Source organism: Pinus tabuliformis, chromosome J (genome assembly GCF_031772625.1).
Source record: "Pinus tabuliformis cultivar Carrire ecotype Pingquan chromosome J, CPIR1, whole genome shotgun sequence".
Taxonomy (NCBI): Eukaryota; Viridiplantae; Streptophyta; class Pinopsida; order Pinales; family Pinaceae; genus Pinus; species Pinus tabuliformis.
Window position 1 is genome coordinate 191,456,792 of NC_142295.1, and position 12,545 is coordinate 191,469,336.

Genomic DNA, 12,545 nt, shown 5'->3' on the forward strand with positions numbered 1-12,545 from the left:
TATCTAATTTAAAATTTGATATATTTAATATTTAAACATCCTAAACTAAACCTATCTCACCATACGTTAATATATTTAAACATACTAAATTAAACCTATCTCACCATACGTTAATATATGAACCATTTTAAAACCATGAATGGAGTTATTAATATGGAAGTCAAAGATTGACTTATCGGATCGGAGGAAGTGGTGTCGGGGCATAAGATTTTTATTTAGTGAAGACCCCCGATGCGATTTGTTCAAACCAATGGGTTTTAAAGTTTGGTTAATGCCTTATTGTCCTTTAGTTAATCGGAGGTCGGAGCATGGAGGGTATCGACAATCGCAATCGGGGAGGTATCGGGGGTCTTAAGAAATGTGCTTATTTAAAAGTCCCGATGCGATAATTTTTGAGTTAAGCGTTTCGGCGATCGGAGGTATGAAATGAAATGCACCGATATAAATCCCCGATCCAATTAAAAGCCCCGACGCGATCGGAACAATTTTTATTATATGTTTTTTTTGTTTTAAATTTTAATTTGATTAAATTAATTATATTTAATATATTAATTAATTTAATTAATTTAAAATTTAATTTTAAACATAAATTTTTATTTTGGTTTTATCTTTATGAATATAAGTTTTTAAACTACAGCCACTTTAATGGAAATAAAAATAAAATTACAGCCACTTCGAAGTTTTAGATTTTCGAGATTAATAATTAATTTGGGAAATTAGAGCAAATTACTAAAATCTCGATAATTCATGATTTGGCTGAAAAATGAAAAATGTTAGTAAAACTCTCTACGAGTTAATATTTAAACTGAATGCATTATTGAACTAATTTATTTACAAAATGCGATATTGTACATTTTATGCATTTTTAACCCAGGCTACATAAATAATCAGACTTTCAAAGGAGTGCCATTTTCAAACCAGTTGACCAAATGAGGCGAAACAAGCATCAATGTGAAGCTTATAAAAAATCGATTCTAACAAAGCAATCAAAACAAGAATCCAAAGAAAACTAAAAATTAACAAAAGCGTAGGGAAATCAACTAAAATAAAAATCCAAAAAGGTATTTGGCCAAATCTTAATAGAAAGGGTCCCCATTATTCGAAGTGGACGCATCAATAATGGGGGGGTTATGTTTTTACCACAACAAATAGTAAGCTTGAAATTTGAGCAGAGTTTACACAAGCAAAAAAAAAGTCGACCCTAGTAAGGCCCTAGGCATCTCTACTTATACATCTAAACCCACCAACAGCTTCCTTAAAATCAGGGAGTCTTGGCTCCCAAAACTTGAGATAACTTCAATCATCTTCCACTTGCTTGGTTTCCTTCTAGTGCATGATTCGTTTGCTTGTACTTCGAGATGAATGAAGGGGAATTCGAAGTGAGGAGAAATAAATTAGGGGGATTCCATCCTATAAGTCCTCTCCTCTGTCTACTTCGAGTTATTGTTGTAGTTTGACCACTATATCCTTGACTTTGACCTCGAAATCCATCAATAATATGCATTAAATACATGTTAGGCCACATGGCATAATAACTAACTCAACTCACCCTATAAGCATAAATATAATTGAAAAATCATATAATAAACTAAGATAATGGTTGATTTAACTTGGTTAGGAGGTTAAAATGAGCCCATATAATTACCCATTTATGAGGCTCATCATCACCCCTACTGAAGCTGTTTCTCATCCTTTGAGCAACCTAGTCAATCTCTTGGTCTTTCATGGCCCTGGTGGCCTCCCTAGCATTCCAGACTTCTAATGTGCTCTACCCATGTTCTCCATAAAATCCTGCCTTTCTATCTATGTCTTTCCACTTCTCCTTCTCTTCTTCTTCTCTTCTGCCTTTTAGCATGCCTAATATGAGTGGAGGACTCAGTTTGAGGCCAATCCAGTTGACCTTCAACCTTTGCATGGAGTGCTTGTACATTGGCACTCTTTTCAATGCCTCCTTCAGCCTCATGGGGGAATCGTATTCTTTGATCTGCAAGCTGTGGGGTAGGGTGTTCCATCTTCTCATGCATGCATGCACACAGTCATCCCCATGTAGCCTAAGCATATCTTCAAAGTGTGCAATGGCTCGTTCCCTATTGGGTATATATTTAGGGGCAATCTGAGGGTCATTGGCAAGCAGGTTGTGTGTGCTGATGAGTGCCATAGGATCTAGTGGCTCAAATCTTATCATCAATGGTTCATTCTGCTCTTTTATTAACAATCTTTTCATTTTTGTTGCCCTCAATTCTTCATGGTTCATCCATGACAATCGCAGATACCCTAGCTTACCATTGGGGTCCCACACATTCAGGTCTGTGAGGGCCATGTTGTGTAGATAGAAATATGGCATCTTTTCTTTGTCCTCAGAGGTGCTTTGGTCACACAAATCCATGAACTACCTGTAGTCTTGGAAAGGCATTATGCTTTTTTGTGCCAAAGTTTTTATTTGAAATTGAAGCCATTGATCCTTCAAATAGAGGCCATAAGATTTGGCTAGTGTTCTGCATGTAATGCTTCTATGGATAAGCTAGCCATGTATGCCAAATGAGTCTCTTTTTCCTACAACTACCTCCTTAGTAATTCATTCTCATTCTCAAGGTGGCTTCTTCTAATGGCTTCTCCGTCTCTGAGAGCACTCAATTCCCTTCCCATTTCCCTAAGTTTGTCTTCCATGTGGCCAATATCTTCAACTCCTTTGGACTTGGCTATCTGCATCCACCTATGCATTCTCACTCTCTCTTTTTCCAATTCAAAAAATAGTGGAATTGCAAATTTATGTGGGATTATCTTGCCTCCCTCAAGTAGTCTATAACAAGAATCAAGATTAGGCTGGGGGTCAGGTTCTTATAGCTCTTGTGCTTCCTCTTTCACCTCTGGCTGTCCTCCTATCTTTTCCTCAAGTTTTTGTCTCCTGTAGTTTGGACAGTGTCTCCTGTAGGACTATTTTAGCCTCCTGTAAGTCTGGTTTGGGGTCCTATAGAATTGCCTTTCCCTTCGATGTAGAATACCTTGTAGTCGTCATTTCATAGGTTATGGGTGTCTTGGAAGGAGCTTCTTTCACGTTGGTAGATGGTGAATCTTCAATGTTAATGGGAGTCTTTGATGAGGGCTAAGGTTTGCCTATTTAAATTCTAGTACTCTTCCTTGCCCTAAAATACATGGAGGTTTTTCTTTTCCTCTTTTGCTTTTGCTTGACTGGTGTACTGAGGGCAGTGAGGATAGCTGCTTCTTCTCTTTCCAAAGTTTTTGGGGACTCTTCTCTTTGCTCTTCCATCTCTACCTCCTTTTCTCCTTCTTCTGTCTCTTTTTCTACCTCTTGTTCTGTCTCTTCAAGTCTCCCCTCCTCTATTTCTTTTCTTTCCTCCTTCCTCTCTTGCTCTGCTATGTCGCCACTGGCTTCAACTTCTCCTCCTTGTTGTTCTCCCCCCTCACTGATAGCAAGACTGACATCATAGGTTAATGCCTTGATGTCATCCTCAGCTGTCATATTTCTGAAAACTTCCCATGTTATAGGGATTGTAACGGTATAGAGGGCTTCTTCTACTAGGATCTTGATTAGGCCATGGTGAGCTAGCTGCTATGAATTTCCTTCTTGTACCTTGGTTCTGGAGTCAATGAGGGACTGAAGGAGAAAGTAAGGGATACTAAGCTTTTGATGTGCTGGGGTATCCATGCCATATCTCAATTCTTGGAGGATTCTGAAATGATATCCATAAACAATGTTGTGCCTCCCCTCACAAGAAATCTATTTGATCACTTGGTAGCTAACCTCATCTGAAGGATATGGTACACTAGCCCTCCTAATTCCATTTTTGTCTTCAACAGGGGTTTCATTATCTTGGAAAAATTTCCTCTTGGCAGCCTGGCCAATTATTTTCTCATCTTTACTCCAAGGCAGCCCAAGAGGAAGGATAGTGACCCTACTGATGAATTCAGGGTTTATTTCAATGGATAGGCCTCTAATGGTTACAATAGCATGAGTTCTTGTGTGAGGGACTAGAGAGAGAGAAAATTCATGGGTAATTTCATCATCAAACCCTCTAAACTTCTCAAAGAAATTCATCCAGTTTCCCCTCGTAAATATTTCCACAACTTAAGGATGTGCATGGATTCTAGTGGAGTTAGTGGGCTCTTTTCACATAAAGCCCCCTATCATACTGCTTGTACTTCTTTTGAAAAACCAGATATGGAGGTGGAGACAAATAATTTTGAGTGAAATAGAAAAACAGAGGGGGCTGTGTGTTTTTTTTTTAACATTTTTTTTTTTTATGTATTTCTACACTCTTAAAGACTCATTTTATCTTCAATTTGACACCAACTCTTTCACATTTTGATATTCAACACAGGGCATTCATGAACCCTACCTCTTTAGACTGAAATTCGTGCCAAAAATCACGTTTACTCCCTTCAAAATGACTCATTGCCCCTCCTGTAGAAGCCCGCTATCCCTCTTATAGAAAACCTGTAGGTGCTCATATAGGAAACCTGTAGGGCTCTTGTAGAAGATTCCGAGAGCAAAAATATCGAGGAAATCAATGGAGGATGGTGGATACGAGGCTGTGGGGGCATAAGAAGACTGTTGTGTGGCTGATTTATGAAGAGAAACTGAAGAAAAGGTGGTGATATTGTGTGAGGAGGAGTGCTCATTACCTTTTATGGTTGTTTTCAGTTATGAGTGGTGAGCTGGCAAGGTGTACATTACCCAGATTAGAAATATTGGTCCCCACCTACTTGGTCATCATGACCCCCCTCATTATCATCCCCTCATTACTACATCAGAGTTAACTCTTCCACCCACTACCTGTCCTTCACATCTTTTTCTTGAGTTCACTGTGAGCACATGTGGGTGATATCTCGGTTAAGTGGAGTCAATTAAATGGTGGCCAAGTTAACTGACCACCTTTCCCTCTTTCGATTTCAACCATCTCATTTCCTTCATATGATTCCTAATTACACAAATGTAGATAGAGGAGTGACTTAGCTACTTACGTGTAATCCAAGTGTATTTGTTGCCATTGACTGTGAGGTGTTGTGGCTTTCTCTGCTACATGCCTTCATTTTCCCTCATTCATGCTGTCTTTTCTTGCTGATGTGTTGTTGTGTGTTTTTGCAGGTTCTTCTTTTGCTGGAGCTGAGATGCATGTGCCTTTTCAACCTTCAGATGTGCTATCCCTTGCTGCTGGTGCTGGACTTCTATGGGATCAACTGCTACAGAAATTCCTACAGGAGCTCCTATAGCTGCTTCTCCCCTTGAAACTTCAGCTATTTCCCTGTGCTTGGATCTCGAGAATGATGCTAGAGGTGGAGATGAATGATGGAGGGATAGTAGGTAAGCTTCAGGTAAAGTCAATGGTGTCTTTTTCTCCTTTTTTTTTTTTAAAACTGAAAAACTGTTTTTCTGTGTTTTTCTTAGAAAGGGAAAAAAAATAATAATGATGCTTGGAGTGTGATGCATGCTTGGTAATGATGGCAAGGAGGTTTGAAGATGGTAAGAGGGATTATAGGTTCCTCATGAAGCTTTTCTTGTCCCTCAAAATACCTCCTGTAGACACTTTTGGCTCTATGTAATTCCTACAGGAGCCTCCTGTAGAAAAAACAGAGCCTCCTATAGAAAACACAGTTTTAGAAGAAGAGGTACAGTGGGGTGAAAGAGATGCCAAAAATGATGGAGGAAGGTGTGGAGAAGATGAGATGGATGCTGTTATGAATGTCAGGGTCCCCTTGGCACCTTCTTCTACTCCCTGTAGTGCTCCTACAAACCTGCAATGCAATAAAAATTCATTTTTTCTTTCTCTCTCTCTTTTTTTTTTTTTAAATAACTAGGGCACATCAAAAGGTTTTCACCTTAATTGGCTGCCATGGGTGCCTCCAAGGGAGGTTTTCACCCAAGGATCTTATTCTTTTCCCCTTTTTTTTTGACATCACTGGACCGCCTCAGAATAGGTTTTCAACCCAATGATGGGACTCAAGCACCTCATGAAGGTTTTCACTTGAGTCCTTATTTTTTCTCTTTTTTCTTCAATTAGTGGGTGAAGTGGAAGCTAAGACATGCTCCACTACCATCACTATTTTATTCAAATCTTCAATAAACTCTCTCTTGGAGAGGGGTTTCTTGTAGACTTTCAATCGATGTCCATTGACAAGCATGGGGATGGCTTCATCATCAATTGTTCTGTGAACCATTGTCATTGCATTTCTCCACAGTGTAGGGTCCCAACCATCTTGTCCTCAACTTGCCTTTGAAACCCTTGTATCTTGAATCATAGAGTAATGCCCAATCTCCCTCTTGGAATTGCTTCTTCTTGATATTTTTGTCATCCCATATCTTTCTCTGAAGCTGCACTACCTCTATATGGAGAAGGGCTTGCAATCTATATTCATCCAGTCCATTGAGCTGAAGTAATCTCTCCTTCTATGCATGGCTGAGGTCTAGGTCCTACTGAGCTACCATCCTTAGGGTATTGAATTCAAACTTTATTGATAGCAAAGCCTTCCTCCATAGATTAGTTCATAGGGTGTGAACCCGGTGGTGGTCTTCCATGTTGTGTTGTAGGCCCAAGTGGCCTGAACTAATCTGTCCACCCAGTCTTTTCTTTTGCTACTCACTACCTTGGTTAGGATCCCTTCCAATGCTTTGTTAGTGACATCCACTTGCCCATTGGCTTTTGGATGGTAAGGGGTGGAAGTCATGTGCTTGATCTTATGATGTGTGAGCAGGTCTTCAGTCAATTTGGAAGTGAACTGTCTGCCTTGGTCTATGACCAATTCTCTCGGATACCTGAACTTGTAGAATATTTTTTCCCTCAAAAACTCAGCTACTTTTTCCTCTGTCATTGCTTTGATTACTTTTGTCTCCCCCCACTTTGTCAGGTAGTTGGTGCACACAATGATTTACTGCTTCTACTTTGAAGGGGGGTTGATAGACCCCACAAAGTCCATGCCCCACTTCTCAAATGGCTCAAAGGTCACTTGAGGTTACATGGCATTTCATCCTTTGGAGTGGGTTTCCCCATCCTCTGACACCGATCACACTGGCTCTTGTATCTCCTCACATCTTGATGAAGAGTGGGCTAGTAGTAGCCTGCTTGCAATATCTTGAAGGTGGTTCCTTTTGCTGAAAAATGACCTCCATAAGGCCTATCATGACAAGTCAGGAGGATGTCAAAGACTTCCTCCTCCCTGACACATCTTCTCAAGATCCGATTTGGGCCAAGTTTGAAGAGACTGCCTCCAATCCAGGTGAAAGGGGCGCTTTTTCTTACTATCTTGCTCTTATCTTTTGAGGATAGGTGTGGTGGGAACTGTGTTGAAACCATGTAGTTTGCTATATCAGCAAACCATGGAGACATTACTTATATAGAAAATAGGTGTTCATCTAGAATTTGGTCATCCACCATTCCTTCTTCACCTGCAGGCAAATTTACTCTAGACAGAAGGTCAACAACAACATTCTCTTTACCAGGCTTATCAATAACGATCAGATCAAATTGTTGTAGTAAAAGCAACCATATAGTAGTGCGAGCATTTACATCTGGTTTGTTCATTAAATATCTAATTGCAGCATGATCAGTGTGCACAAAGGTTTGATAGCATGTGATATAATGTTTTAATTCTTTTAAGGAATGCACGACAGCTAGGAGTTCCTTCTCTGTCACTGTATAGTTTAACTCTGCCTTTGACAAGTTTTTTCTTATAAAGTATATGGCATAAGGTAACTTTTCATCAATTTGTCCTAAGGCTACTCCTACTGCTTTTTTCGAGGCATTTGTGTGAATGTGAAAGGGTAGGGCCCAGTTTGGGCCTCTGAGAATCAGGACAATCACTAACTTGCTCTTCAAGGTATCTAGGGCTTCTTGACAGATTTCCGACCATATGAACTCAACATCTTTGCCTAGGAGGCCAAACAAAGGAGAGGCTACCTTGTTGAAGTCTTTAATGAATCTCCTGTAATATCTAGCTAAGCCTAGGAAGCTTCTAACATCTCTCACCTTTCGAGGAGGTGGGACCCTTTGGATGATGGCAATTCTGTTGGGGTCCACCTGCAGTCCTTGTTGATATATTGCATGACCTAGCACGGTCCCTTCGGTCATCAAAAATTCACACTTTTCCAGACTGAGGGATAGGTTCATCTTAATACACCTATCTAGAACTTTTCCTAGGTTATATAAAGCTTCCTGAAAGTCAGAGCCATGAGGAATAAAATCATCCATGTATATTTCTACTGCATCATGAACCAGTTCAGAAAATATACTCAATACCACTCTTTGGAAAGTGGTTGGAGCGTTGCAAAAACCAAAAGGAAGGACTTGGTATGCAAAGGTACCCCAAGGACAAGTGAAAGTGGTATTATCTTGGTTTTTTGGGCTGATTTGAATCTGATTGTACCCGCTAAACCCATCTAGGAAGGAGAAAAACTTTTTCCCTATCAGATCGTCTAACACTTTATCTATGAAAGGTAAAGGAAAATGGTCCTTTTTAGTGGCTTTGTTCAATTCCCGATAGTCAACATAGATTCTCCACTTACCATTTTTCTTTGGCACTAGCACCAAAGGAGAGACCCATTCACTATTAGAGATGGGATAGATGAATCCTGCATCAAGCAATTTCTGCAGTTCTTCCTTAACAATATCTTTAAGTGCTGGGTTCATCCTCCTTTGAGGCTGCCTGATTGGTTTGCAATCTTCCTTGATGTATATATGATGAGTACATATTGAAGGGTGCACTCCCTTCATCTCCTTATAACTCCAGGGGTAGGCATCTAGATGTTTTCTTAGTATGCTACATAGCTCCTTCTCCTAGGAAGTAGATAGGGATGGATTGATTTTCAATGTTCTTTCTGGGCTGAACTCTATATTTTTAATACCGAGGGAAGTGGGGTTGGCCACACAAAGTTTAGTTGAGAGATTGTTTTGGGTTTCTCTTACTATGTCTTCTAATGGTGATACATTGGGAGGTGGATTTTGAATCAGATAATCATATCATCCTCATCTTGCGGTTTTCCCTCCATGGAGATTTCCAATGTACAAAGTGGTGCAGAATAAACTTCATCCTCATCCTCCTCCTCCAACCAGAGAGATAGATCATGTTGTAGCAATGGTTCGGTAGGAGGATATAGGATTAACTACTTTGACATGTGCCCATTCTTTATGGTCATGTTCCCAGCTTGGCAGCTAATGTAGGCATCGACTGTAGCCAACCAGGGTCTTCCCAGAATGAGAGGATACCTAGTGAGATTTGCCTTTGGCTGGAGAACTAAGAAATCAGGAGGGTACTCCCAAGAATCAATGGAGACCATCACATCTTCCACAATGCCCTCAAGGGTCACTGTGGAGCAGTCTGCTAGCTATAGCACTATCATGGTCTTCCTCAAGGAGCCTTGAAGGTTAAGTTTGAGCATTGTGTCCTTTGTCATCACATTAATGGTATCTCCCAGATCAATCAAGGTATGTGGGACCATTGTGCCATTGATGTGGACATCAAGTATTGGGCTTCCAGGGTCCAAATATTTTGGACAAATTATCTACCCCAACATCAGGTCGGACAGTTGTCCTATGACATTAATGGTTGGGGTATCTCTCTTGCGCCTTCCTGGATTCCTAAAGAACTTCTCTTTGATCAACCTATTGCAGATAGGCACATCTTTCATGGCTTGGAGAAGTGGTATCTTCACACATAAATTTTTCAATTCTCCCAAGAGTTCAGTCTCTTCTGGGGTAGGCTGGATTGTCATGGATAATGTCTCAGGAAAAGGTGGATTTTCTTTAGGTTAGATTTCTTATTTATCTTCCTCAACCTCTCTGGGTGGAGGTTGTTTATCTGGGAGAACTTTTCCGGATCGCAAGTTAATTTCTTGAATCTCCACAGCATAAGTTAGGCATGATGGTTCCCCACTATACACTTGTTGAGCCTGTCCGTTGTTCAGGTTTGGATTTGGCTGGGTAGGCATTTAGGGTTGCCTTGGTGGAGCAGAAGGTAATGGCTATGGTTTGGTAGGTGGTGGAGGCAGAAGAGAGGGAAGAGAGTTGTATTGGGGCCTACAGCCCTCATGAGATGCATTCCACTGAGGTTGCAGCTGAGCATATGATTGAAATGAATGGGTGGCTAGTTGGGCATGATATTGATATGTGAAGGACCAAGGAGGAGGCGTGGACTAGGAAGGATGAGCAAGGGAGCCCCAAGAAGGTATGGAGGTGACTTGGTTGGGGTTGTAGTATGCCTGAGATGTCCCTTGAATCCCCTTTTGGTATGGTCTAGGTCCATGCAGCCTCTTTTGGTTTATGCAATAGATCTTTTCAGTGACTCCTTCGGCCCCTTGGTATACAGGATTAAGTCCGAGCAAGGAAGGGCACTTATCTGTAGAATGATCTTCTTCACAGAATGAACAAACCCCTATAGAGTTCAATGGGCATTCATTCCTACAATGCCTCCTGGTGCATCTAGGGCAAAAAATGGCCAAAGCCCTCTCTGCTTCCTCTTGTTTTCTTTTGATATATAAGGTATCCATTTGCATGGAAAAAGCCTACAGCATCTCACTCTTGAAGTCTTCCAGCATGTTTCCATTTTCACCTTTAATGGATGAATTGGAAGAAGAGGTATTGGCTATGGGTTGAATCCCCCTACCTTTCTTTCTGGCTGCTGTAGAATGGTTTCTAAAAACAGTATTTATGTCCTCATAGGATAGTTGGTAGATGTCTCCCCCGGCCAGTAGATGGAGGGTGTCTAAAAGGTCTCCCTGAATTCCCCTGAGCAGGACCAATTTCAAAGACTCAGGGTCAAGTGTACACCTGGCCCTTTTGTAATTTAGCTGGAACCTCTCTTCATAGTCTTCCAGGGACTCATCACTTCCTAAGGTCATTCAAAAGATTTCTTCTTTAGTATATTTTGACATACAATAGTCTCGATACTTGTTGTTAAAGGGATGCTTCATCTGATCCCAACTTGTGATGCTATTGCTAGGTAATCCCATGAACCAGCATAGTGTTGCGTCCTTGAGAGTAGAAGGGAACAGTTTCAACTTTTGCTCATCTTCTGCATAGTCATAAGTTCAAAAAATGATAGCAAACTTGAACAAGAAGGTGTTAGTATATTCTATAGTTAGACCATGGAAGTGAGGTAGGGCCGAAGGACTTATATTCTTCATTTTAATGTCGCCATTGGTCTCCCGAATGGGGAAGGTACCCTATATTCTCTCTCCATTTCCCCTAGCATTTTTGTTTTCAGCCATTGGCTCTAGAGGAATGTTTTCTTCCTATTCTTCCCCTATAGGTTCTTCAAATATGTCAGGATGTTCACCTAAGGGTTCTTCTTGATTGCAGCCACCAAAGAAGAGAGAAGGTTGTTTGTGTGAAGCAGTGGGGTGTTGGGAAAAACTTTTCTTAAGTTATCTCTACTCCTACGAGGCATGAAAGGAAATATTTTTGGTTGGATTTTTGTTTCTTTTTCCCCACACTAAAAGTACCTGCAAAAATTGAAATTGTGATTGAACAAAACAAATTGCAACTAGTTGAAATGAACTTGTGGAATGGAAATTTGTAGAATTGAAAAGGAAAGAAAGGAAATGCAGAACTGAAAGAAAAGAAATGACTAGTCTACTTTTGCTGAAATAAAATATTAGCAGAATGTTGTAATAGGAAATAGAAGAAAGAAGTAATCACAGAATACTCTGATGCTTCCCTGGAAATGGTGCTAAAAAGTGGTGAGCGTCAGTATTGCAGCAAGAATGCTGCAACTCCTCGGCTACCAACTTTACTTTTATCAACCCAGTAGTTTGAAACAAACTTGGAAGAGTCGCTGCTATATGCACAAGTACTAGTTCTCGCTGCAGGTTGTCACTTGGTCAGCTAGTGGGAGATCACTAGGAGCTCAAGCCAAATTCTATAGATTTCAGAAGAATCTCTATGTGTGATGAAAGGAAAGAAAGATTACTCTACAAATGCTATTCTAACTGCAGAAAGGAGAAAGACTGGAATGTAAAGAAAAACCTAGTAAACCCTAATTAACAAGCTCATTCTACTTTTTCCAAAAACACTATGAAAACCATGAAATAAATTCCATTACCTACTCAAGGAAGTAAACAACATCTAACCATTCTATTTTTGGAAGTAAATAAGCAAAAAATATATTTTTGGATTTTTATGTGTTTTTATGTGAATTTAACATGCATCTAATTTATTGTGTGTGAGTGTGGTAGTTAACATGTGGTGATAGAGGGAATTTTTGGAGCTTGGGAGGATGTAGGATGGTGTGGATGGGTCCTAGGAGGTCTTAGGTGGCCTTTTGGAGTCTTTTCCTACACTTGTCCTTCAAAAGAAAGCCTATAGGAAAAACTACAGGAGGAGGTCGAGAGCAATTTTCGTTGTTTTGAGGGTGTGAGAGTGGGTGGAAAAGGCGGATGAAGGTTGGAATGAGGTGTTATGGTGCCTAACGTCTACTATGAATCACCAGGAAAAAGAAAGATGATTGGGTTCGCTCAAGGAGAGAGGAAGAAATTCTATGAAAAATAAAGGAAACTGGGGCAGAATTGAGGTGAGGTTTGAGAGACCTATAAGGCA